The sequence below is a fragment of the Panthera uncia genome, chromosome B1, assembly GCF_023721935.1.
Source record: "Panthera uncia isolate 11264 chromosome B1, Puncia_PCG_1.0, whole genome shotgun sequence".
In the NCBI taxonomy this organism is placed as follows: domain Eukaryota; kingdom Metazoa; phylum Chordata; class Mammalia; order Carnivora; family Felidae; genus Panthera; species Panthera uncia.
In genome coordinates, this window is record NC_064811.1 from 191546388 (window position 1) to 191573441 (window position 27054).

Here is a 27054-nt window from a genome sequence, read left to right on the forward strand (position 1 = left end):
TCAAAACAAAAAGCTTCTGCACAGTGATGGAAACAATCAATAAAACTGAAAGGCAACCGACAGAATGGGAGAAGATATTTGCAAATGACATATCAGATAAAGGGTTAGTATCCAAAATCTATAAAGAACTTATCAAACTCAACACCCAAAAAAAACAAATAATCCAGGGAATGCGCAAAAGACATGAAGAGACACTTCTCCAAAGAAGACATCCAGATGGCCAACTGACACATGACAAAATGTTCACCATCACTCATCATCAGGGAAATACAAATCAAAACCACAATGAGATACCACCTCACACCTGTCAGAATGGCTAATATTAACTCAGGAAACAACAGATGTTTTTGAGGATGTGGAAAAAGAGGATCTCTTTTGCATTGCTGGTGGGAATGCAAGCTGGTGCAGCCACTCTGGAAAACAGTATGGAGGTTCCTCAAAAAACTAAAACTAGAACTACCCTATGACCCAGAAATTGCACTAGTAGGCATTTATCCAAGGGATATAGGTGTGCTGTTTCGAAGGGACACATGTACCCCCATGTTTATAGCAGAGCTATCAACAATAGCCAAAGTATGGAAAGAGCCCCAATGTCCATCGATGGATGAATGGATAAACAAGAGATGGTCTATTATACAATGGAGTATTACTTGGCAATGAAAAAGAATGAAATCTTGCCATTTGCAACTACATGGATGGAACTGGAGGGTATTATGCTAAGTGAAATTAGAGAAAGACAAAAATCCAATGACTTCACTCATATGAGGACTTTAAGATACAGAACAGATGAACACAAGGGAAGGGAATGAAAAATAATATAAAAACAGGGAGGGAGATAAAACAGAAGAGACTCATAAATATACAGAACAAACTGAGGGTTACTGGAGGGGTTGTGGGAGGGAGGATGGGCTAAATGGGTAAGGGACATTAAGGAATCTACTCTTGAAATCATTGTTTAACTATATGGTACCTAGTTTGGATGCAAATGTTAAAAAATTAAAAATAAAATTAAAGAAAACTAGCTTTTTAATTCCCTGTTTCTATTCTTTGAAAACAGTCATAAGTTAGGTATCTGTCAAGCCCTTTACTTAAGGTCAATGTAATCAACAGACCACTGTAAGGTAGGACCTTTAATGCTTTCACTATGTGTATTTCTAATTTTGTAAAACTTATTTTATTCGATACTATGCTGCTTGGCATGTAGTACACATGCATTGAAGATTATTTGTTTGACTTCAGTTTTCTTGTTTTTATGTGTTAGATCCTGTATCCCCATGATAAGACTAAAAGAAATGTTTTTGAAGGAAAAACGAGTAAGATGTATCAAATCCCCCTTTTAGTGCCTTGTAGAATAGCAGCCTTCACCACTAATATGGTTGGTAATTTTGCCTGAGCAGAAATTCATAAGGATACAGACCATGAGAATATAGGGTTTGGGAAAAGCCTCAGAAGTTGTGGTATGGTAATGCGTACCCCTATAGTATATGAAGAGTGTTGCCTTGACACGTTTCATTTCATTAAAAAGAAAAGATGAGCTTAGAAAATAAAGTTTGGGGCTGCTTGAATAAAACAGACTTATAAAACTTGTTCACAAAGATGAGAAATAAATTTTAAAAGGAATAACGTCTAAATAAGGTCAATAAATGTTAAATGAAAGAAAAACAAGGTCAACGTTAGAAGAAAGAAAAATCATCAGTTTGAACAAGAAAGGAAGAAGAAAAAAAATTCTTTTGAATTTGATATGTATGAGATACATATCAAGAAGGAGAGGCCTTCAGAAGATAAGTATTTTTCTTTGTCCTTTTTGTTTCAAGCCATTAAATATTAGTTAACATATAATATTAATTTCAGGAGTAGAATTTAGTGATTCATCACTTACATATAAACACCCAGAGCTCATCACAAGTGCCCTCCTTAACATCACTCACCCGTTTAGCCCACCTCCCTCCATCAACCCTCTGTTTTCTCTCATTAAGAGTCTCTTGTGATTTGTTTCCCTCTCTCCTCTTTTTTTCCCCTCTTCCATGTATTTATCTGTTCTGTTTCTTGAGTTCCACATAGGAGTGAAATCATACGGTATTTGTCTGACTGGCTTGTTTCATGCCACAGTTTTTTCTAACTTCAGCTTTGATTTAAATACAAACTGAGTTTTAAAAGTAAATTAAATGAGATGTCTTGTTGCATAACTCTGTCTAGATCAGAGCCTAAAAACATAACTAAACTAATATAACTCTTCCAGGTGTTAATGAAGAAATAAGATAATAATACAGGCTGAACTATGGCCTATGGGCCAAATAAATCCCTGAGGTTTTTTTTTTTTTTTTTTGCTTTTCAGTCAACAAAGTTTTATTAGAACACAGTCATGCTCATTCACTTGCATGTTGTCTGGTCTATGGCGACTTTGATGATAGTAAGGTTAAATAGTCACAGCAGAGACTTTACCTATACAGCTTGCAAAGCCTAAAATATTTACTATATGTCAGCTTGTAGAAAAAAAGTACTGAACTGGGTGCTAGAACCTCAGAAAAACATTTCTGGAGAAAGTGAGTCTGTAAATTTCTTAAGTACTGTTAGGAAAAGGAGAAAAGATTTATTAAATAATGATGGTATGCCAAACATTGGAACACTTTCACATGTGCTTGCAAAATCTCTAGGAGATAGGCACCATTATCATTAAACAAATGAGGAATCAGAGATTCTGCATCTGTAAAAATAATTGCCCAGCCTAGGGTCTCTTCAGACTCTTTTGCGGGTTGATTATTAAACATGTGTGTCACATTTAAGGAGGTACCATTTGTCCACAGTCATAATTGTCGTGATAAATATATGAATACATCATCAGGTAGTTGGCAAGAATATGTATGTTAGAACAATCATTATAACAATTGGAAATAAAGCATATTGAGATAGGATGCCATTAGACTGAACTTATATGAATGAAGTTGTCACATGGTCCATTGATATTGATTCATAATATCATACTATACCATACTGAAATAATGAATTACATTATTGGTTTGAATTGAGAAATCATATAAAGAAAACAAGAATGAAGATTCAACGAGCAAAGAGCATTATATGTGCTTTGTTTTTTTTTCCCTCCCCTCAGTGAAATTGTCTAAGACAATTAACATAAAAATGAACATAGAACAAAAATACAGCCCCATATTTTGCCACATCAAGTTGTTACCTATTCTTTATGGATACTACTTTTGTGCATACCCTGATTCTAGTGTGCTATTAACACATAAATTTTGTTAGCAACACTAATAACTGAGAATTTCTGTGAAGTGTATGTATATCCCATACAGCTGGTCTCCTTTTTATATTAAAGGGAAATGGCCTGGCTTACACTTTAATATTTAGAATTCTAGGATTCAGCTTTAAGCATTTTGACTGAATATCCGCAGGAAATAAAATCCTCTAGGCCTGGTGTATGTACTTCCAAAATAAAGCCCATCTTCTATCAGTAGCTCTTAAGGTCATTCAATAGAACAATGTTAGCATTTTCACAAATTCTAATGACAAAATTCTGAGCCACTTATGTTAGGCTACCTGAATATATACATACATATTCATATTGCTAAAATAGTTTCTAACTGAACATTTAATGACTTGACTGTTTTTGAAGTTTTTCCCTCCAAAAAATTAAAAAATGGTGTTGGAGTGTTATAAACACATTTACAAGTATGTTTAAGAATAAATTCAGTGATATCCTAGAAATTGGTACAATGTAGCACAACTGGAAGGGAACTTGTTTAAAGTGGAGGGATTTCGTGGGCTGATATCTCAACCGACTTTTATCCAAGAGGTAGGATTAGAACCAAAAGAACAGGAAGAAATCAAGAATTTCTCTGACAGAAAGCCGTTGTGAAGATAACCCGGTAGAAATTCCCATGAGACATTTGGGAATAGGAATCTTGCAGAAGTCAGTCCAAGGATAACATTTTGGGATTTATCTCTGTGAATAAACAAAAACCTACTTCAGGCACACAAGATCACTAAAGGTGACCAGGCTGAAAATGAGAAACAAACAGGTACTCAATATTTGGGGGACACCCATGTTAGACTGTCACAAAGAGTGAGAAGGCAAGCATGAGAAGCAGAAATAACAAAGAAGGTGTGAGAGAAGATGACAGATTTCCAAAGATGTGGCAACACTGTCAAATGCTCTCAAGAAGAAATAATGGAAGGAGGGAGAGAAAAGGGTGATGGACTTTGTCAGCTCCAAGATTAAAAATGACACTGGAAAAAAACAATTCCATCAGACATGAGGACTAAGGGCAGAGAAAACACATTCACACCTGTTCCTTGGTGGTTTGTAACAAATTCAGGAACTGGTTTTGGGGAAATGGTAAGAGTTCCTAAAATTATCTTTTCATTTTTATGTGTATATATGTATGTACAGGTGTATATGATTAATTTGGACAATAACTGAAATCTGAGCATGCACATTAGCCACACTGCTCCAGTTAAATGAAATTAAAGATGTAAGAGACTAAAGATAGCTGATGTCAGAAAACATTGAAAAATATACTCACTCCATTTGAATGTTCTAGAGATAGAAACATCTGATAAAATAAATGTAATAGCACACTGACCAACATTTAAAAGAAACTTCAGGGTTCTTTGAAATATACCTGAAACCAGGAGTGAATACATTGAGCACCACATATGCAATAATCATAGATAGGTGGGAATCATACTGTTAGTTTTCACCATTATCTATTGGACCTAGAATATTTTGGTATAGTTACTTTACTTCTGTGTTTAATGAATTTAGCAATATCTTACACAAAAATATTTAAGTCAAATTAAGACATTTTTAGACATAAGAAGCTATTTTAAATTATCTTTCAAAAACACAACTTTCCTCAGAATAAACATCTTTTAAAAATTACTCTAACAAACCTCCAAGGTACAACAACCCCACTCAACAGAAAGTGAGAAAAACTAAGCATCTTTGAGAGTGAACTAAAGAAAATAAAATTACCTATGAACACAAATTTATGTAGCACTGAAAAAGTGAATCAGATACTCCTCATTTCAGCCACTTCTGAAGTATTTCACTGGACAGTATTTCAGTAGAAGCATACTTAACCCTTTAATCTCCTCTGCTCTCTCCGCAAAATCCCCTCTTACAGCAGGATTTGGGTAGTCTGCCCTCACCTAACCCATAAAGCTCATCCCTTAAGACAAACCATCTTTATCAAAGTTCTTGGATTGTCTTCCTTTTGAAAGTGATGTAATTCCTGGTCAATGAAAATCTGTAACCTTCAAAAGGCAAAGCCTCAATCTATCTTTAGTAGAGAAATAGTTCTTTTTCTTTGGTGCAAAACCACAACAGCAAATCAGCTCACAATTTTTTTTTAATGATTTTTGTCTTTGCAATTCTTCTGACAATAATCGTTTGGTGTCCAAGTACATCCAGTGTAAATAAACATGCTACATCCCAAGGCAGTTCAGTCACGGAAGGGACAACACAATCAGGCAGAAAGACATTAATGGCCACTGAGGCTGGACCAAAAAGCTGCCTCAGAAGGCATTCCCTCTGTGGAGAAAGAGACAGGCACTTTCACATGTTCCCTGGGTTCTTCTAAACCTGTAGGACCCTATTCATTTAGCCAGAACCTTGACTGGACTTAGTTCTATACTGAATTCCATACATACTTCTGAGTCTCTACCCAAGTCTACTTTCTGATTTTGACAGCCCTTAATGGCTCTTAAACATTACTGAGATGCCCCTTATTTCTTTTATATCTTAAATGCACCATTTCTCACCTTGTCTCTTCCTGTCTAGCACCTAGCAATGGCACCTCCATGAACATACCACAAAGAGATAAGGAGATATTTCTACATTTTTTTTATTTTTTTTTAATTTTTTTTTAACGTTTATTTATTTTTGAGACAGAGACAGAGCCTGAACGGGGGAGGGTCAGAGAGAGAGGGAGACACAGAATCTAAAACAGGCTCCAGGCTCTGAGCTGTCAGCACAGAGCCCGACGCGGCGCTCGAACTCACGGACCGCGACATCATGGCCTGAGCTGAAGTCGGACGCCCAACCGACTGAGCCACCCAGGCGCCCCTCTACATATTTTTTAATCAAAGAGTTTATTTCATTCCCTTGGGCCACTATCTTTCATAAGAGAAAGAAGTAAACAAACATATCAAATGGAGCACATACATATCCTCTTCCAAGTAGGAAAAGGGATCCCAAAGAGCCATCTGACATTGGCCACATTTTGGCCTAAAACACATCTCTCATTTCATCATTTAATGATCTGTAAGTAAGATGAATTAGACTATCATAGTTCACATTTGCAATAGTGACGATTTCAGTCACGTGAGGGCACAGTACTAGAATGGGCTGTAAGGGGGTGAGTCCCTTCAAGCTAAGTAAAAAGCAGTAGTGCAAAATTAACTGACTCTTGTGGATAGTTCAAATTCATAATACAGTAGAACTGCATTTTATGTATTCAATTTCTATGATTCACTGGGGCCCATGAATGATCAGTGTATGGTACATTTACACCCATTGCGTAGAAAATGGAGCAGAGTTTTAGCATTTAAAATTATTACACAAATTTATAGTTGTATGTCTTGCTTTATGACATTTTTCAGTCATGTCTGTGATTTATCTGATGCTTGGCCTCCCACATAACGTCAAATTGTAACACTGTTCCTATGAGGAAATATAAGATTTTTATAACAACCTGCTCTACAGTCAGGCTTCTAACAATGCGTTGTGGTGACAAGTAGGAATATGCCATTGCAATTTAATGAAGTCTACTTCGCACAGATTTATGATTAAAGAATAAAATGCCCCTGGCGGATATTTAACAGCTCATGTAAATCAAAATTTTAAATGTTTTTTTAACCTTGACCTTTAAATTTTCTCTAATGCTTATTTCTTTTTGAGAGAGAGAGAGAAAGAGAGACAGACTGTGAGCAGGAGAGAAGCAGAGAGAGAGAGAGAAAGAGAGGGAGACTCACAATCCGAAGGAGGCTCCAGGTTCCGAAATGTCAGCACAGAGCCCCATGCGGGGCTCAAACCCACGAACCATGAGATCATGACCTGAGCCGAAGTCAGAAATTAATCTTGACTTTTAAAACTCGGTTTTAGGACTACCTCTGTGACATATACTCCTTTCTGCATTCCTGTCCTGACCGGAGTCTCCTAAAGATGCCGTCTGTTGGGTTCATTTCACACTCAAATATATCCTGCCTTGTACTGCAACCATATTCTCCCAGTTTTTCTTTCCGACATCCATCAATGTGGTGTTATTTACATGGGAAGACAAGTTTTGTTAGCCTGAATTAAAGAACATGCATGATACTGCTTTCAGAAAGAGCAATTCAACCCCATACACACACTAATTTGTGGTTTATTAATAAAAACGTGATGATTTAGGAACATGTAAACCTCGATTTACTCAGAGTTTATTACATTTGCACAGACACAATAGAAAATAAAATCACTGAGGAAAATAATAACCCTGACTCATGGCACAAACGTTACAATTACTGAACAGAATTTCATTTTAAATATTTTTAAAGAGAATGATTATAGATCATACTAGTCGTTATTTAGAAAATTAAGTTCATTGGAAGACTTCAGGTGTAAAAACACCCTACATTACTAAAGAACCATTCTACAAATATTTATATTTAGATACTTGTCACAAAAATATTCTGAGGTATAAGTAATTGTAAGGAAGTTTTGACAACTCATATCTAAAGATCTATGTTCAAATACCAGTGTCTGTAGAATATGAAGATATCATCATAAAACTCACTCTGCCCTCAATGGATCACTATGGATGAAGTTATTACAGCTAGAATCTGACCTTATGCTGCTATAAAACTGTTTTCTCCCCAAGATAATACGGGTCTCAGTTGGTTTACCAACCAGATCTTCTTACCCTTTAGCATAAAAACATTATGTGAATGAACATTTAAACTCTTATACATGAGAAATTTCTCTGTCCATTGTATTAAATACTTTAATAATGTAGAAACTGATGTATGCAGCAGTATTTTCTGTGACTCTGAACGCCAAGAGGGTATTACTCCTAAAATTGTGTAATAGATAATAGTATCCAGTGCCCATGAAGTGTTTTTCTGAGAGACCATCTTGGAAGACACCCATGAAAACAGACGCTTTAACACAAGTAATATTGTCTTCTCTCTGGCAGAACTGTTACAAACAGTTTTAAATATAAAAGTATTTTAATTAATCAGAGAAGTGTATTTCGTTGCATTAGAGCTCTAAATGGAAATTATCAGGCATTAGTCCTATTTTATAATCTAACAAATATGTAGTGCATATCTACCATGTATCAGCTACTATTCCAAACATCGGAGAAAAAATGATGAGCCAAAGAGACATGTTATGTTCCTCTCACCTAGTATACCGTCTACGGGCATTATGGAGAAAAGGAAGCCAGAACACAAAATACAGTGATTTTCCTGCTACTATTTGAGTAAGAGAAGAGTAAATTAGAAGAGGAGAAGGAGGTAGGGAGAAAGAGAATATGAAAATTCAACTTTTGAAAGCCTAGAAGTACCTTAATTGTAGAAGAAAATGTGTGGGTGGATGGCAGAATGGAACAGATTAATGACAATGGGTCATACCAGAGAGAAGAGAGTGAGCTTTGGTAGTCTTAATTTAAGGACTTTGCATTGTCTCCATGTGGGGAAAAAATGCATAATTATCATTTGAATCTATCAAAACTAGCAAACTCCTTTAGATGGTGTTGGGTTGTTTTGTTTTGTCATTTATTTCTCTACATGGTTTCATTTCTTTCTGTTGTGGCTGATGCCAAGCATGTTGGCAGAAATTAGGTGGCATGTTTATTGGATTAGAATTTATTAATTTATAGCCTTCTTTTCATACGTAATCCTATCTAGATAAAGCTTTGGTGTCTTAACCCATAAAAAGAGTTCTATTATGGGGCGCCCGGGTGGCTCAGTCAGTTGAGCATCCGACTTCAGCTCCGGTCATGATCTCGCAGTTCGTGAGTTCGAGCCCCACCTCAGGCTCTGTGCTGACAGTTCAGAGCCTGGAGCCTGCTTCAGAGTCAGTGTGTCCCTCTCTCTCTGCCCCTCCCCTGTTCATGCTCTGTCTCTCTCTCTCTCTCTGCCTCTCAAAAATAAAGAAAACTAATAAATTTTTTTTAAAAAAAGAGTTCTATTATGTTCTCTAATTGTGGGAGATTTAGGAAATCAGATTTTCAATAAGCTATTCTTCTTAGGTACTAGTAACATGGTAAAGGCACAGTATAATAAACTTAAGGTTAAGGTAAAGTATTCTATGAAATGGTGAATATTGATAAGAGAATATTAGGTGCAAACGTCCTAACTATGCAATAGAAGTCTGCCCCCATCTAACAAAATGCAACACAATTTTAATTTCTGCCCGTGTATAAATTAGGAGGTATTTAATATTTGTCCTGTTTAATCCATGTGCTTGGTAAGTTTTATTTTAAGCTATTCCTGTCACCTTTGTTGAATAGTTACACCAAACAGCAGCGTAAGAACTGCACTTCATTTAGGTTAAAGAATGTGCAACGGAAGTAACAAAATCCCATGTAACTGATGTAGTCTCTAACACATTTTTATTTTGGTTTTCGATTTGTTCCATTATTTTTAAAAATGCATCGATGTTAGTCTTCTGTAAGTTTTATGCCTCCAAAACAGATGGTTACTTTTTTAAATTTTGGAATGATTTCAGCTCAGGTCATGATCTCACAGTCGTGGGATCAAGCCTCCCATTGGGTTCTGTGCTGATAGTGCAGGGTTTGCTTGGGATTCTCTATCTCCCTCTGTCTCTGCCCCTCCCCCGTTCGTGTTGTCTCTTTCTCTCTCTCGCTCTCAAATAAACTTTGAAAATAAAAAATTAAATGCTGTAAAAGGTAACTTTTCCATTATGTCATATTCTAAGTTTACAACAAAACTGAGAAGAATAAACAGACGTTTTTCATATATTCCACTCCCCCTACCCACGCATAACCTCCCCCCCCCCACCACCATCACGCACCAGAGGGGCGTACACGTTGGCAAGGATGAACCTACAGTGACATATCACAATCACCGAAGTCCACAGTTTGTGTTATGGGTGTAATGCAAGATTACAAGACGCACAACATGCTGTGCATCCTGTGGGATTGGACAAACGCATTCCTAACATGTGTCCGTCACCATACTGTCACACAAGGTATTTCACTGCTCTAAGATCCCTCTATGCTTTCCCTATTCAACTCTTCCTACTTCCTCCATTCCCTACACCCTGGCAACCATCGATCTTTGTCGCCAGTTCTGCTTTTTCGAGAATATCATATACTTGGAAACATATACTGTGTAACCTTTTCACATTAGCTTCTTTGACTTAATACATGCATGTAAGGTTCCTTCATGTCTTTTCATGGCTTGATAGCTCATTGATTGTTAGTGCTGAGTAATATTCCATTCTCTAGATGTTCTACACTTTATTTACCCGTTCACTTACTTAAGAATATCCTGGTCACTCCGGGCTTTTGCAATTATAAATAATGCTGTTAGAGACATCCATGTGTGGGTTTATAGGTGGCCATAAATTTACAACTCCATCAAGTAAATATCAAGAAGCCCAATTATTGAATTGCATGGCAAAATACCTTTAGTTTTGTAATAAACCACTAAATTGTCTTCTCAAGAGGTTGTGTCCTTTTGCATTCAGTGATGTGTGAGAGTTCCACTGTTCCACATCCTCACTTGCATTTTATAGCATCAGTGTTAGGGATTTTTGAAATACTACTAGTGCTATCTCATGATTGTTTTAAATTGCATTTCCCTGGTGACATATTATATGGAGCACCTTTTCATATGCTTATTTGCCATATGTGTATCTTTATCTTTGGTGAGATAACTGGTAAGGTCTTTTGGTGGTTTTTTAAATCAGGTTGTTTTCTATGGTAGAGTTTTAAGAGTTCTTTGCCCATCTCGTGTAACAATCTTCTATTAGATATGTCCTTTGCAAGTATTTTCCCCCAGTCTGTAGCTAGTAGGTTGTTTCATTTTGGTAGAGCAGCTTTACATTTTCAACTCCAGCTCATCAATTATTTCCTTCATGGATTGTGTCTTTGATATCCTATCTAAAAAAGCATCAAAATACCCAAGGTTATCTAGGATTTCTCCTGTGTTCTCTTCTAGGAGTTTCATGGTGATGCGTTTCACAGAGATCTATGATCCATTTGAGCAAATTTTTGTGAAGAATAGAAGGACTGAATCTAGATTCACCCTTTTGCATGTCCACGTCTTTTTGTTATATCATTTCCTGAAAAAACTACCTTTGCTCTATAGCATTGCCTTTTCTCCCTTGTTCAAGAAGAGTTGACAGTATGAGGTGTCTATTTCTGGGCTCTGTATTCTGTTCCATCGATCTGCTTTCTTCACCTTTCACTAATATTGATTACTGGTTTGATTACTATAACCTAACAGTATGTCTTGAAGTTGAACAGCATAAGTCTTCCAACTTTGTTCTTTCCCTTAAATACCGTGTGTGCTATTATGGGTCTTAGGATTCTACATATAAACATTTTTTAAGTTTAGTTATTTGAGAGCGAGAGAGGGAGCGAGTGAGCAAGCAGGAGTTGGGTAGGGGAAGAGAGAGAGACAGAGAGAGAGAGAGAGCGAGCAAATCCCAAGCAGGCTCTGTGCTGTTAGCACAGAGCCAAATGAGGGGCTTGACCTCATGAACCATGAGATCATGACCTGAAACAAAATCAAGAGCCAGACACTTAACTGAATGATGCACCCAGGCACCCCTTTATTTAAACTTTAGAATCAGTTTGCAGATATTCATAAAATCTTTCTTTCCATTTTGATTGAGATTGCAAATCTCAATAATATTGAGTCTTTCCATACATCAACATAGAATACCTCTCCATTTATTTAGCCCTTCAATTTCACTCATCAGAATTTTAGAATTTTCCGCATCTAGTGCTATAGATTTCCTTCTTGTCACTACTTTCACTGCATCCCATGTATTTGGGTAAATTGTGTTTTTTCATTTAGTTCAAAATATAAGTTTTTTTAAAGTTTATTTATTTTGAGAGAGACAGCACAAGTTGGGGGAGGGGCAGAGATAGAGGGAGACAGAGAATCCTGCACTGTCAGCATGGACCCTGATGTGAGGCTCAAACTCACCAAACCATGACATCATGACCTGAGCTTGAACCAAGAGGTGGACGCTTAACCGAATGAGCCACGTAGGTGCCCCCCCACCCAGGTATTTTTCTATTATGGATTTCTAACTTAATTCCACTGTGATCTGAGAACAGCTTTCTTTGATTTTTCTTTCAAATTTATTAGAAACTGTTTCATAGCACAGAATGTGATCTGTGCTATGGATGAATAGATGACTGTGAACTGGAGAAAAATGTGTACTCTCATGCTGGATGAAGTGGACTATAATGTCATTTATATCTAGCTGATTGACTATGTTGTTGAGTTCAACTGCATCCTTACTGATTTTCTGCCTTCTGGATCCTTCCATTTCCGAGAGAAGTGTGTTGAAGTCTGCAACTTTCGTAACAGTGGATTCATCGGTTTCTTCTTGCAATTCTATCAGTTTTGCTTCATGTAATGTGATGCTCTGATGTTTGGGACAGACATGTTAGCAATTGTTACATGTTCTTGGAAAATTGACCCCTTTTATCAGTTTGTAATATGCCCCCTCTGTCCCTGATAAGTTTCCTTACTATGAAGTCTACTGTCTGAAATTAATATAGTGATTCTTCCTTTATTTTCATTAGTGTTATCATGGTATATTTTTCTCCATTCATTTAATTTAAATCGTATTTGTCTTTAGACTTAAAATAGATTTCTTTGTAGACCACATATAGTTGGGTCATGTTTTCCGACCTTCTTGGACAATTTTAATTAGTACATTTAGACTACTGATAAACTGATATTGATGTAGCTGAATTAGTATTCCCTATTTTTGTTATCATTTCCTATTGTGTTAATTTTTGCCTATTTTTGTCTTCTATTCTTTATATCTGGTATTTTTTTAACTGAGTATTTTGTATGATTCCATATTCTCTCCTTCCTTAGTAAATCAATTGCACTTTTTAAAAAAATTTTAGTGGTTTCCCTAGATTCTATTCCAAATAACATAATACCACTTTACAGGTAGTATCAATCCTTCCATACATCCCTCATGATATATACATATATGTATACATATTATATGTATATATCCCTTATATATGCGTAAGCATACAAATTCAAATATCTTGTTGCTCTTATTTAGAACAAATTACTGTGTATTAGGTCATTTTCCTCCTCACTAAACAACTTTTACAACCTTTCTTGCAAGGCAGATCTGTTGGCAAATAAATTCCTTCCGTTATTTTTTGTCTCAGGTAGTTTCTTTCTTTCCTCTTCACTTTCGAATGGTAATTTCACAGGGCACAAAATTCTGGATTTGTTGGGGTTTTAGCCCCAACATTCTAATTATTTCATTCCACTTCTTTTTGTTTGCCTGGTTCCTGAGAAGTCAGATATAACTCTTATCTTTGTCCTTCTATCAACCCACAGGCTTTTTCAATACTTTTTCTTTACCTTTGATTTTCTGTACTTTGAAAAGGATATGACTAGGTGTAATTTTGGAGAGGACATTTATTCCCCCCCGCCCCCCCGCTTTTTTCTGAGCTTCCTGGATCTGTGGCTTGGTATTAAACATTGATTTGGAGACATTATCAGTCATTATTGTTTTAAATATTTCTTCTTTTTCTTTCTATTTCTACCATAGTTCTCATTACATTGATGTTACACCTTTTTTAAGAGCCCCACAATCCTTGGATAGCCTGTCCTATTTTTTTTTTAAGGTTAGTATTCTCTTGGCTTTTTGGCTTGAAGATTCTACGGGCACATCCTCTAGTTCAGAGATTCTTTCCTCTGTTGAATGTGGCCTATTTGTCAGTTCATTTAAAGTCTTCTTCATTTCTGTTATGGTGTTTTTATATCTGGCATTTCTTTTTAGTTCTTTGAATTTCCATCTTTGCTTATCATGCCCGTCTGTTCCTATATGTAGTCTACTTTATCTTTTACAGTCCTCAGCACATCAATCATAGTTGTTTTAAACTACCAGTCTAGTAGTTCCTTTAATCCATGCCATGTCTAGGTCTGATGCTCTGTCTCTTCAGATTGTGCCTTTTGCCTTTGGTGTGCCTTGTAATTTCTTTGTGATAGGTGCAAAGTATGCACTGAGTCAAAGACACTGATGAAGGTAGGTTCGTAAAGTGGTTGTGGGGTTTGGGGGAGGGTAAGAGTATAATCCTATGATGAGGTCTCAGTTTCTCATGAGCCACTGTCTCTGGACTGTGAACATGACAAGTTCTCATTGTTGTTCTCCTCTTTTCAGTGGGACAGGCTGGCTAGAGTGTTCTGGGGTTGGGCTTTTCCATTCCAGTCAGTTACGCTTCAATAATACCCTACTGGGTTGGGTTCTGATTAACTCATTTCCCTTGGCAACAACAGGCCTTGGTAAGAACAGAGTGGTCTCAAGTCTTTAAAAAGTTGTTCCTTTTCCCTTTTCCCTTACAGGGCTTCCTCAGAAGACTGAGAGGATTTTTCTAAGATAGTTACTATGGAATGAATCTGGTTGAGCTCCTGGAAGTAAATCTCACAATGTTTTGCATCCTCCCACCCCCAAACCATGACTGTATCTCCCTGAGGATTTTAAAGCTTTGACTCGTCCACACTGAGCCTCCAGCACTTCCATCAATTCCAATTTAGGGTTTCCTCCCTCCACCACTGATTTCCATAGTGGTTTCAGCCTGTGAGTCTCTGCTGCAGTCAACTGTGACTCTCTATTTTTCTGTATGTTTTCTCTTATCTCGGAGGCAGTGGTTTACCTTGTGTCTTCCTCTCATGGATCTAGGAAGAGTTGTTGACTTTTCAGTCTGTTCAGTTCAGATTTTTCCAGGTTGTCAGGAGAAACTGGCCTAACCTTCAAGCACTTTACATAAAAAACTGGAAATGTGGTCATATGATTTTAGTATTTATTAATATATTTTTAATAACAGCTGAAAAATTTTAAGGTAATAAAATAATTATAATTAATACTTACATAAGTGTTTCTGTAATCATAAAAAGAAAATACACAAATATTGTTCCCAACAGGAAAAAAAATAAAAATTGTAATATAAGCATCTGTTAACTTACCCCACATTTATAGTTCATTTAATTGGGATGAAGTATGCTACAGAGAAGTGAGCATTTAGGTGTGTGGTTCACATTTTAGTTCTTGTTCAGGTTCTATTTTTATCTACATATAATCTAGTGATATGGGTGGATTCACTGAAATTGTATCCACAATTTTCTGTGTAGGTATAAAATGTCATTTATTCATCTTTTTGGCAAGAGTGTCCATAATTTTTGAAACATCTCAACTAGATATGTCTACAAAAATAAGTGGAAATTATCACTTGAAGCCATCAGAAACACCCTTCAGCCAGTAAGTTTTTATAAAGATATATTTATATTGAATGCTACATTTGCATGCACCTCTCAACCACCTGAGAGAAAAAGAAAATACATCACAATTTTGGGAAATAATTTTGCCTAAAGGTTCAGGAAAACTCTTCAATTTTTAAACGTCTATGTTTTTTTTCCTAATTCTGTAGCTATCAGCAAATATTTTCATTATTGAGGTAACGGATGCCACACAAAATCTCAAATGCACCAATTATCACTGGACTTAAGTAAGTATTCAGTTATATAGGTCTTATAAGCTGAAATATGTTTCTACAAAATTCGTATGTTGAAGCTCTAACCCACAATACTATGGAACATTAATGCATTTGAAAATAGAGCCTTTAAAGATGTAAGTTAAAATTTAAGTTAAGGCCATTAGGATGGACCCTAATCTGATTTTACTGGTGTCCTTACAAGAAGAGGAAATTTGGACAGAAAGATGGAAAAGAAACATGCCCAAAGATGAAAGACCTTTATGTGCCTCCCCATTAGCTATACCTTGTCTGCATAATGGAGGATTATTGTCCAAAGTTCTCTCAATGCCAACACTGCACACTCTGATACTCATACCCACAGGATTATGCTGTGCAAATTCCTACCAGCCTAGGCTCACCTGCACCCTGGAGGATTGTTTCCAGGGGAAACCATGTGATTCATACACAGAGTGATGCCATGAAACACACTATGTGCCTGCCAACCAGCCTCAATTCTTCTCTGCCCTGGGTGGTTATCCCTCATGACCCTTCTACACGGATTGTGCACACTTCGAGTTTCCCAACCATGGGGGCTTTCCAGCTTCTGCTGCATGCACACGTGCCAGGCTCAGCTTACCGGCACATTTCAGAGTGATCACTTGATTGGCAGGGAACTGGGGTAGCTCCAACAGAAGCACTCTAATGTACATCTTTGCCATTAAGTGGGCTGAAGCCATACCTTCTCTAATGAGGTTTAATCCCAAGCCTCAGAAGTACATCCCTGATTTCTAATCTTGTTCCTTCTTGATGACTCTCACTGCTCTAGGGTATCCATTACTTATCTTTACCTCTTTATAGTTTCATATACTAATAAAGTTTCATACTTATTTGTATTAAACTTCTGTATAAATAACTATGCCATTTTTGTCTTGACTGGAACCAGACTGATATGTGTGTTTTGCCTAATAGGCCATTGGATTTCTTACAAGCAAGGGCTTGAAAGAGTGTTGGGTGCTTGTACTTTCTCTTATTTCTTTATAGCCATAATTAGTATATTCTAAGGGGAGCTGGGTGGCTCAGTCAGTTAAGCATCTGACTGGCACAGGTCATAATCTCATGGCTGGGTGGGTTCGGGCCTCACATTGGGCTCTGTGCAGACAGCTCAGAACCTGGAGCCTGCTTCAGATTCTGTGTCTCCATCTCTCTCTGCCCTTTCCCCACTCACGCAGTCTCTTTCTCTCTCCCTCAAAAATAAATAAACATTAAATTTTTTAAATAATTATATCTTCCAAAGAAAGCTAGCCAGGTGAAGGAAGAGGATTCTAAGCATGAAAAACACCTGGAACGGGAGCGGAGTTTTCACAACTTTTGAGGGAGCAGAGCCAAGACTGGCAGAACTGCCTACATGGTCCACAGCTGACTGCAGGTGCATCAATGAGTACAGCTTTGACCAAAAATTTTGCCCAGTCCATACATTTGTTAGAAATATATCCCCGTCAGGGCACCTGGGTGGCTCTGGTTAAGCATCCTACTCATCATTTCAGTTCAGGTCATGATCTCACCATCATGAGATTGAGCCCCACATCGGGCTCCGCACTGAGTGTGGAGGCTACTTAAGATTCTCTCTCCCCCTCCTCAACATGTGCATTTTTTTTCTCTCTCTCTCAAGAAATAAAAATAATTAAAAAAAAAAGTATATCCTCATTGTTTGGAGTTATCAGACTTGGGGTAGTTCATTATGCAAGAATACTTTGACAAAAGATAACTGATACAAAAACCTCTATTTATGTGGAAATCCTAAACTCTAACTCCTGTATGAAGCCGATAATCCAAGTTTTAAGATGAATAAAGCAATAGTGAAGACAAGTAAGAGAAATTTTAAAATCCCCAATTTACATAGTTCAATCTATCGTTCAAGTTTCATAAGCTACAAAGAATAATACAGAAACTCAATATAAATTAGCAAAAGGAAAAACAAATTGAAGGAGCACCTCACTAAAGATGATGATCAAAACATATAGGAAGTTGCTCAGCATTATTGGTCATCATTGAAATGCAAACTAAACACACACTGCACGACTACCACACGTGGACTCTAATAGCTGAAGAAAAACAAAAACTGAACAATATACTTCCTGTTATTTATTGCAGAATAACGAACTACCTCACAACCCAGTGGCTGGAAACATCTCAATTTTCCATCTTATGATTTCTGTCTCATATCTCACGTTTCAAGAATTCTATCAGTCTTACATTGGGAATTTCTATGTTCTCCATGGCACTAAAGGAAGTCTAGTGGCTGGGCTAGTGGGAAGTATTTGAGACAAGTTCAGTCGTGTGATGGTAAGCAAGGTTTTCAGGAAGGCTAGGATTAACTGGTACTATGAAAGCAGACCTCTCCAGCATGGTGGTCTCAGAGTGGTCAGACTGCTTACATGGTGGCTCAGAGCTCCAAACGGGGGGTTTCAAGATGTCCAAAGAGAAGGAACAATGCTTCCTATTACTAACCGGTCTTTCAAGTTTTAGAACTTCACTTCTCTTGCAGTCTCCTAGCCAAGGAAGTCTTCAAGGCCAGTCCCACTTCAGGAGGAAGGGAGTTAGACTCTACCTCTCAACAGGAGAGTGAGTCGAGAATTGTTAACTATTATCAACCTATGAAATTACAACTACTCGCAAAGAGGATAAATACGTAGTTGATGGGAAAGTAAAATGGTGTATCTAGTTTTGAAAACTGTTCGACATACGCTCTAAAGCTAATCCTAATCATAGTCTAACATCCAGAAGTTACCTTCGAAATAATTACATAAATGTAAACAGTTGTTCTCCCAAAGACATGCACCAAAATGACCACTGTAGTGCTACTTAGCCCCAAATGAGAAAATACAGGCATGTCCTTTAACAGTAAAATGTCTAACGAGTTTATGACAGCACTCTGCAAATCAGCAATCTACAGCAATCTCCCATCCAACATGTTCTTAAAATAAGATTTTGATCACTTCATTCTCAAAGGGTGGGGTGTCTATTACCCCCCACCCCATCTTGAATTGGAGTAGTCTGGTGATCAAAGGGACACTATATAACTTTTGAAGATAAATCATGGTGTGACTGAAGTTCCTACCTGATTCCCTTGGGTTCCTCCCTCTTAAAACCCAGGTCAAAGGGAGCCCAAGCAACCCACTGAGAACCAGCCTGGAAAGAAACTGCACTTTTGATGAGCCTATAGCTGCCAGCTTGTGCCAGCATGCCAACCACATACGTAAGCCATCTTTAAAATGAATACCCTAGCCCTGAATCAGTCTGCCTTAGCTGACACCAGCTGGAGCCAAGGCGAGCGGACCCATCACAGTCATGCTCCCATTACAGGGTTATGACCACAAATAAATGAATGCTGTTAATTTAAGCCACTATATTTTGAGGTACTTTTTATGTAGCTATAATAACCAGAAATGTGATACCAGCATCGAGCGCCTGAGACATTGCTGTTGGAAAAAGAAAGCAGGTAAAAGTCTAAATGCTTTCTGAAAAAAGTGTTTTAGTGACATCGCTTTAGTAAAAATTGTTGTAGTGGTTAACTGAAATCCTCAAAGGCCTCAAGGAAGCTGTAAGTAAAGGCTTAAAAGGATATGTTACTGGAAGTTGGAGGAAAGAAGTCCCATGTCATACAGAGGCAGAACTGTTAACAATACTGTCACCTGTCACACTGTGGAAGGCAGGGAAAGTGCCCAGTGAACTGGACGACCTAGCTGAAGGAGATTTTCAGGTAGAACATTTGAAGTGCCATCTGGCCCCTTCTCACCCTTTATGATAAAATGCGAGAAAAGAGACACAGCATAAAGAAGTGTTTAAACTTTAAAAAGCCAAGACATGCCGGGTTGTAAAATAAAATTGTTTCTCATTTCCAGCCTCTCCCAGGACAAAATAGTCTCAAATTATCAAAGATTGAATCTCAGATAGGACCATAACCACCTTTGTTAAGGCTTCAGAAATATTTAAAGGAGTGAGGCATAAAATTTTTCAGACAAGAAAAGGCCTAAAACTACCCTCGAGGCATGCTTTTCAAATCTTCCTCATTAGGCAACAGGGCTTCTAAGACTCCTGAAGGAATTGTGCTACAGCTGCCTTAAGGAGAGAAGGCAAGGAAGAATCTGCAGCCGTGGGTTTTGTCCGATGTAAATGTGGATGTGCGCACAAATCGCATACATATATATATTAAATACAACTGTCGCTTTTGGTCATTGGGTCTTCTACAGGGGTGCACAGCACAGCAAGGGTAACTGGAACACTGTGGTATATTGACACAAAGCCGTATGACTGGAGGACGAGACAGTCTCCCTCCCTCTCTGCCTTCCACCGCTCAGGCTCTCTCTCTCCCTCAAAGTAAATAAACATTTTTTTAAAAAGAAAAAAAAACATACCAAAAAGCAAAATATGCCAATCATGATTACTAATTTCTTCAACTGGATAAACCATTTGGGTTAAAAAAAAAAAAAAGTCAAAATAGCTTCCCTGATAACCCGCATCCCAGGTTTGTGGTAACATTGGTCTATCCTGATAGTGCAATGCCCTCAACTACCGCCCCCACCCCCAGCTCCACCTGGGAAGGGAGGGGGAGTTGGGTGATGGGGAAGAGCCACAAGGCATTTAGTCTTAACAGTGGACACGTTGAACACCCCTGAGCCTCTATGTCTTTAAACTACTTATTATGGGGGCACCTGGGTGGTCAGTGGGTTGAGTGTCCAACTCCTGATCTTGGCTCAGGTCATGATCCCAGGGTCAGGAGATCAAACCCTACATCAAGCTCTGTGCTGAGCATGGAGCCTGCTTGGGATTCTCTCTTCCTCCCTGTGTCCCTCTCCCTTACTTGTGCATGCTTGCTCTCTTAACAAATAACAAAATAAGTAACGCTTGACTTTATACTTCCATTTTCCTCATCTATGAAATGGATAAGAATACTGTCTACTTTACAGGTTTTATAGGGATTCACTGAAGAAAGTCTTTAGAAGACTGCCAGGTACCTAGTCACAATTGGGAGAACAATGATTTTACGACTGTCATTTCTATATAAAAAGGAATCAATGTTCATCAGAAATAATGAGAGCTTCAAGTCCTAAGTTCATTACTTTGATTCATCTCTACTTACCTAGATATGCTCGTCAAGAAATTTTTCTTTCTTTTTATTTTTTAAGGTAGAGTACATGTTGCCATATTCCCTGAATTCCTACATGCTCATATTGGAAAAATGTTGTGACTCTGTATAATATTCTTGGGTCATATTTTCTTTCCCTCAGTACTCTGAAGACGGGTGTCTCATTGTCTTCTGATCTTACTACTGTGGAGAGGTTGGAGACCAGGCTAATTTTTCCTGCATTGAGGTGGTATTTTTTGGTGTGATGGTCTGAAGAATTATATCTTTATCCTGAAGTTAAAAAGCTTAACTTTGGGCTAAAAGCAGTCTTTGTTAGAATACCATGGCTTTTGTTAAATGTCCCTTGGCAGGGTTCATTTCCATTAATTTAGTAGTGTATCCTACTCACGTAGAAGGCTACCACTGAGTTTCAGATCATTTCTCCAACTCGATACATAAGCCTAGAGTCTATTTTGTCGGAAAGAATCACCCCGTTCATTTCACCATGTTGTACACCTTTCTAGCTGCCAGTAGTTTCCATTCTTCCTCCGAGGTGGGCAAAGTGTGCTCACTCATTTGTTCACCTATACACTTAGACATGTTAACGGGCGTTTCTTGGGATTTTAACATTTTATCAGGATGGTGTCAAAGGGAAGAAGTCACTTTTAGGAACCGTGATTTTTTGTTGCTTTTCCTGCAAGATTCAATTAAGTGAATCTTATATTCTTCCTTTAGCTTGAAGTTTTGAATGTGATTTCATAAAGTTATATCCCTTCCCTTGTTTTATTTATGCAATTTTGTTTTGTTTTGTTTTTTCATTTGTTGACTAGCTTTTTCTAGTTTTTGTTCATTTCGTCAGGATTTCCAAAGGAACATTCTGTGAAGTTTAAATCCATTGTCTTACTTATGCCCTTATTTACAGCTTTCCAAGAGGCAATTAAGGATAAATGTATTCAAAAGAGTATTTGAAGGAGAAACCTTTCATGGAGAACTCTAGACAAACCTAAGAACTTTCAAAAAGTCAGTAAAACAACTTCAAGAAAATAATGCATCTTTCTTTATAAGAAATGAAAAATATGGGGAAGTGGTTTTTTTTTAGTAAATCAAGAGTCAGAAGCAAGTCAAGAATCATGTGTATTTTGTACAACCATATGAAATATTAGGCTGATGGTTTTTAATCTTACACCTTTATTAAATGCACATAAGCCACTATTTTCTAATGTACACTGTGGAGGATGAAGTTAATGATGTTCTCAAGATACGTCATCAGTAAACTAACTGAAATTCATAGCCATTTTGCAACATCACCAGAAAGGAGAGATAAATTATTAAATGACAACAAATACTACAAAGTATAATTGCACATTTAAAAAGTCTGATTGTAAGTTCTAAGAAAAAAATAGGAGTTACCAAGTGTTAAAATCTTAATCACATGTTCATTCTTCTACCCTGTGGGTACAGACTATATACAGGTTTATTATAATTTTCAAAATGTGACTTGCTTTTCCCACATTCTGGTGTTTCTAATTCTGCATACTGTTATCAAACATGATATCCATTAAAAGATTATTTTCATTATAGATTGGTATCTGGCTCTTTAAAAGAAACCAACACAGAATTTGAAAGGATCCTAGAATTTTAAACCTGAGTGGGATGATAGAAATCAGATAGTATAAACTCCTTCATTCTGCAGATGAGAAAAGAATCTCATAGATTTTGAACCTTGCCAAGCTTCCTGCTTACATACATACCTAGTAACAAGAGAAAGATACAACACTTACTGTAAAGAAGGGAATATACATGTTGTCATATTTTAAGGAAATAACCTCTATTATTGTTTAATTCCTAGAACAAGCACAGATCTCTGTGTACAACTGTAATTGCTTTTGAAATGTAATCATGGCAGCATTTTTCATGTTTTCTGACATTGTCAAAAATTACACCCTTTCTGCAAAAATTAGTAAGTATTTTCAATATTTGCTTAATCCTTGGCTTCCAGTTTTCTAGATGGCTTGTGGTCATATGGGCAGGTGAATGGGAAACTGAAGGAACGCCATTTTTCAAAGGCTCCATTTCTGCTGTTTTTCTGCCAGGTCCCATTTACTCATGTGTATTTACTCACTCTGTTATTTTGCATCTGAGTAAAAACCAAAGAAGCCATCTTCCCGTGCCAAAGGGGAAGCAAGAAAATTAATCTTTCTCTAAGTTTTGTCACAGGCCCCCAAATACCTGGTGACATCTAGTAAGAGCTGGATCCCAAACCTGTTGCAGGACGTTAGTTTAAACAAACTTCATCTGACACCGACAACAACACCCCCTACTTTGATAATTTGTAAAATAATACCTTTATTTGCCTGTCACTTGCATTTGGTTGGATAGTACACTAGATTCCTGAAGGAACAGGTATCCAGGATTCCTTTCCAATATAAATCCCTAACCCCAAGCCACTAGGAGACTATAAGACTCGTTCTCTTTTCCTGAGTCTCCCGGATACCACGTCTACTCTACCTGTCATTCACCCTTTTCAGTAAACTCTGCTTTTACTTCCTTCTGGATAATGTCCAATCTCTATCCTACACAAGGGAAAAGACCCTGTTGGCTGGTCCAGCATGTCCCCCCCCTTTCTGACCCCAGGTTCCCATACCTAGCCTGCTAACCTCAGGATTTCTTGAATCCTAGCCAGGATTTAGCACACATGTAGAGCTAGAATAAGGATCTGAGTTGTGAGTTGTAAATTCTCATCTCATAGAATCCTAATCTTGCTTCTACAAGTATGACCAACAACACTCTACAGAGGGGTACTAATGATATGAAATTGAAAAATAAATTTTAAAATAGAATATTTCTCTCAGAAATAACACATTTTAATTTTCTGGAATGAAAGAGTGCAACAGAGATATTCTCTTTCCAGTTACATGTCTTTGTTTACAGAGATTACAAAAGTCTTAGATTTCTGAGAATATGCAGTATTTGGAATGGAGAAAACTCTCATTTAAGACAGGACAAGTGTGAGCAGATGTCACCTAAGACCTACCTGAACTTTGCAAATAAACATCTCATTAGGATAGAGTTCCTAGAATTATTGCACAGGTAATCTCTAATAATAGTACAAAAACAGAAGTTCAAAGGGACTCAAAATGGTACAACAGTAATAACAATTTTGATAATAACCATCATAATTTCTAGAGAAAGAGAAACATCAGCCCTTTCTCCCTAGTCTTTAGATTCTAGAAAATCTGAGACACCTCAGAAAAGGAGGTTCAAAGTAAGCTGTGTCACTCTGCTTCCTTGTTTTTCAAATTGTATCACTGTATTGTTAATAAATCATTGACATCAATCAGCGAATATATCTATTTTCTAAATATCATCTATTTATCAGAATTATGGAAATATTTCTTTAACTCCAGCTTTTCTACAGAGCTTTGCAAGTAACTCTTTGTCTCTTTCTATTGATGCAAGATATCTAACATTTAAATTACTAATCAGTCTCCTATTGCCTAGCTTCACAGAGTCAAGGAATTATATCATCATCAGACCTCTTCCAATTGTCAGTAGGTAATCTTGGAATTAGAAATATGAAAGTCTATTGGATCATATTCCTTCCTACTTTTGGTGGAGCTAAGTTTAAGAACAAACTCATGTTCAAATTAGCAAAGCTCACTCAGAATACAAAAGGTGCATGCTAATTAGAGACTCATGTTCTTCCTTATAATAATTCATACTCAGCCAAAATATCCAGGCACCACACCCAAACCCCCCCGGCACACCACCTGTGTCAGTCGTCACCTCCAGTGCGAGGGCAATATATTCTATTCTGTTTTTTTTTTTCAATTCAGATACTAATATGTCTCCACCCACTTCTCATTCCAAATCTCTAAGAATCTGGCGATTCTTCCAGTCTGTAGTATTTATACCTTCCCTTTAATCATCCTGTGTATCTTCTCTTTTCCATGCTCTTCACACACAATGTCAATCTTATGTACCATTTTAAGGATCCTAGTGTTTTCTTCTCCCTTAACTTTAATATATTTCTTATAATTTCGTGGAATACCAAACAAAATCCCAAGAAAGGTCTAAGTATCTAGACTGCAAGGACATATTATGTACACACCATCCATGCTTCATTCTAAGTACAAGTTGGTAGAATGTTTGTCTTCCCAATGATGCTAAGCTCTGGATGCCTATACTGAGAACTTAGGATCCTTTATTCTTTCCCAAACCATTATAAAAGCCATTTGATTCTTTTCATTGGTACGTTTTTGGGTGAATCCTGCTTCTTGCCTAAACCATAATATATTACCATTATGCCAAATGGTAATAATTAATAGCAAAAACTCAAGATTTTGCTTGATACTGTACTAGTAATTTGTTTAAGGAAGCTTATATCATGAACAGAGGACTTTATCAGCTGGTTGTCAGTTAATCTCTATTATTTAGAAAAAAAGTGGGGAAAAATTGAGGGAGATGATCATTACTAAGGGACTTTCTGGAGATTTGATTTGCACATGTACAGTTTTCTCAAATAGTAACTGAAGATGTCTTACATGGATTAAACCCATTCTATCAAATATAAGTAGGTGACAGAGAGGAAGATGGCAGCATAGGAGGACGCTGGGCTCACTGCATCCTGCTGATCACTTAGATTCCACCCACACCTGCCTAAATAACCCAGAAAACCACCAGAATACTAGCAGAACGGATTCTCTGGAGCCAAGCGTAGACAAGAGGCCTATGGAAGAGGGTAGGAAGGGCAGAGAGGCGGTGCATGCTACACGGACTGGCAGGAGGGAGCTGGGGTGGAGGAGCAGCCCGCCGGCAAAGCAGAGCCCCCGAGTCTGGCTGGCAAAAGCAGAGGGGACAGAGTGTGTTCCTACAGCAAGCGGGACTTAACATCTGGAATGTTATAAGTTAACAGCTCTGCTCCGAGAGCGGGAGGGCTGGAGGACAACTGGAGGGAGAGTTGTTGAGCCCCTGATGACAGAGCTCAGCTTGGTGGAAAAAAAAGGCGCTCACCAGTGCCATCTCCCTCACCCATCCCCCAGCCAAAATCCCAAAGGGAACTAGTTCCTGTCAGGGAACTTGCTTGCACCATGCAAACACCCAACACTGTGCTTCTGTGGATCCATCCCTCCGGCAGTGGGTCTGACTCCCTCCGGGTGTCACAGGGCCCCTCCCGAAGCGGATCTCCGAAGGAAAAGCGAGCTGAGCCAGCCCCTCCCGCCCCCATGCACATTGCCCATCCACCCCAGCTAATACGCCAGATCCCCAGCACCACAAGCCTGGCAGTGTGCAAGTAGCCCAGACGGGCCACCCCACCCCACAGTGAATCCCGCCCCTAGGAGAGGGAAAGAGAGGGTACACACCAGTCTGACTGTGGCCCCAGCAGTGGGCTGGGGACAGACATCAGGTCGGACTGCAGCCCCACCCACCAACACAAGTTATTCAAGACAGCACAGGGGAAGTGCCCCGCAGTCCCCCTCCACTCCAGGGACTATCCAAAATGACGAAATGGAAGAATTCCCCTCAGAAAAATGTCCAGGAAATAACAACAGCTAACAAACTGATCAAAAATGATTTAAACAATATAACAGAAAGTGAATTTAGAATAATAGTCATAAAATTAATCGGTGGGCTTGAAAACAGTATAAAGGACAGCAGAGAATCTATTGCTACAGAGATCAAGGGACTAAGGAACAGCCAGGAGGAGCTAAAAAATGCTATTAATGAGCTGCAAAATAAAATGGAGATGATCACGGCTCGGATTGAAGAGGCAGAGGAGAGAATAGGTGAACTAGAAGATAAAATTATGGAAAAAGAAGAAGCTGAGAAAAAGAGAGATAAAAAAAATCCAGGAGTATGAGGGGAAAATTAGAGAACTAAGTGATACACTAAAGAGAAATAATCTATGCATAATTGGTATTCCAGAGGAGGAAGAGAGAAGGAAAGGTGCTGAAGGTGTATTTGAAGAAATAATAGCTGAGAACTTCCCTGATCTGGGGAAGGAAAAAGGCATTGAAATCCAACAGGCACAGAGAAGTCCCGTCAGACGTAACTTGAATCAATCTGCACGACATATCATAGTGAAACTGGCAAAATACAAGGATAAAGAGAAAATTCTGAAAGCAGCTAGGGATAAACGTGCTCTAACATATAAAGGGAGACCTATAAGACTTGTGACAGATCTCTCTACGGAAACTTTGCAGGCCAGAAAGG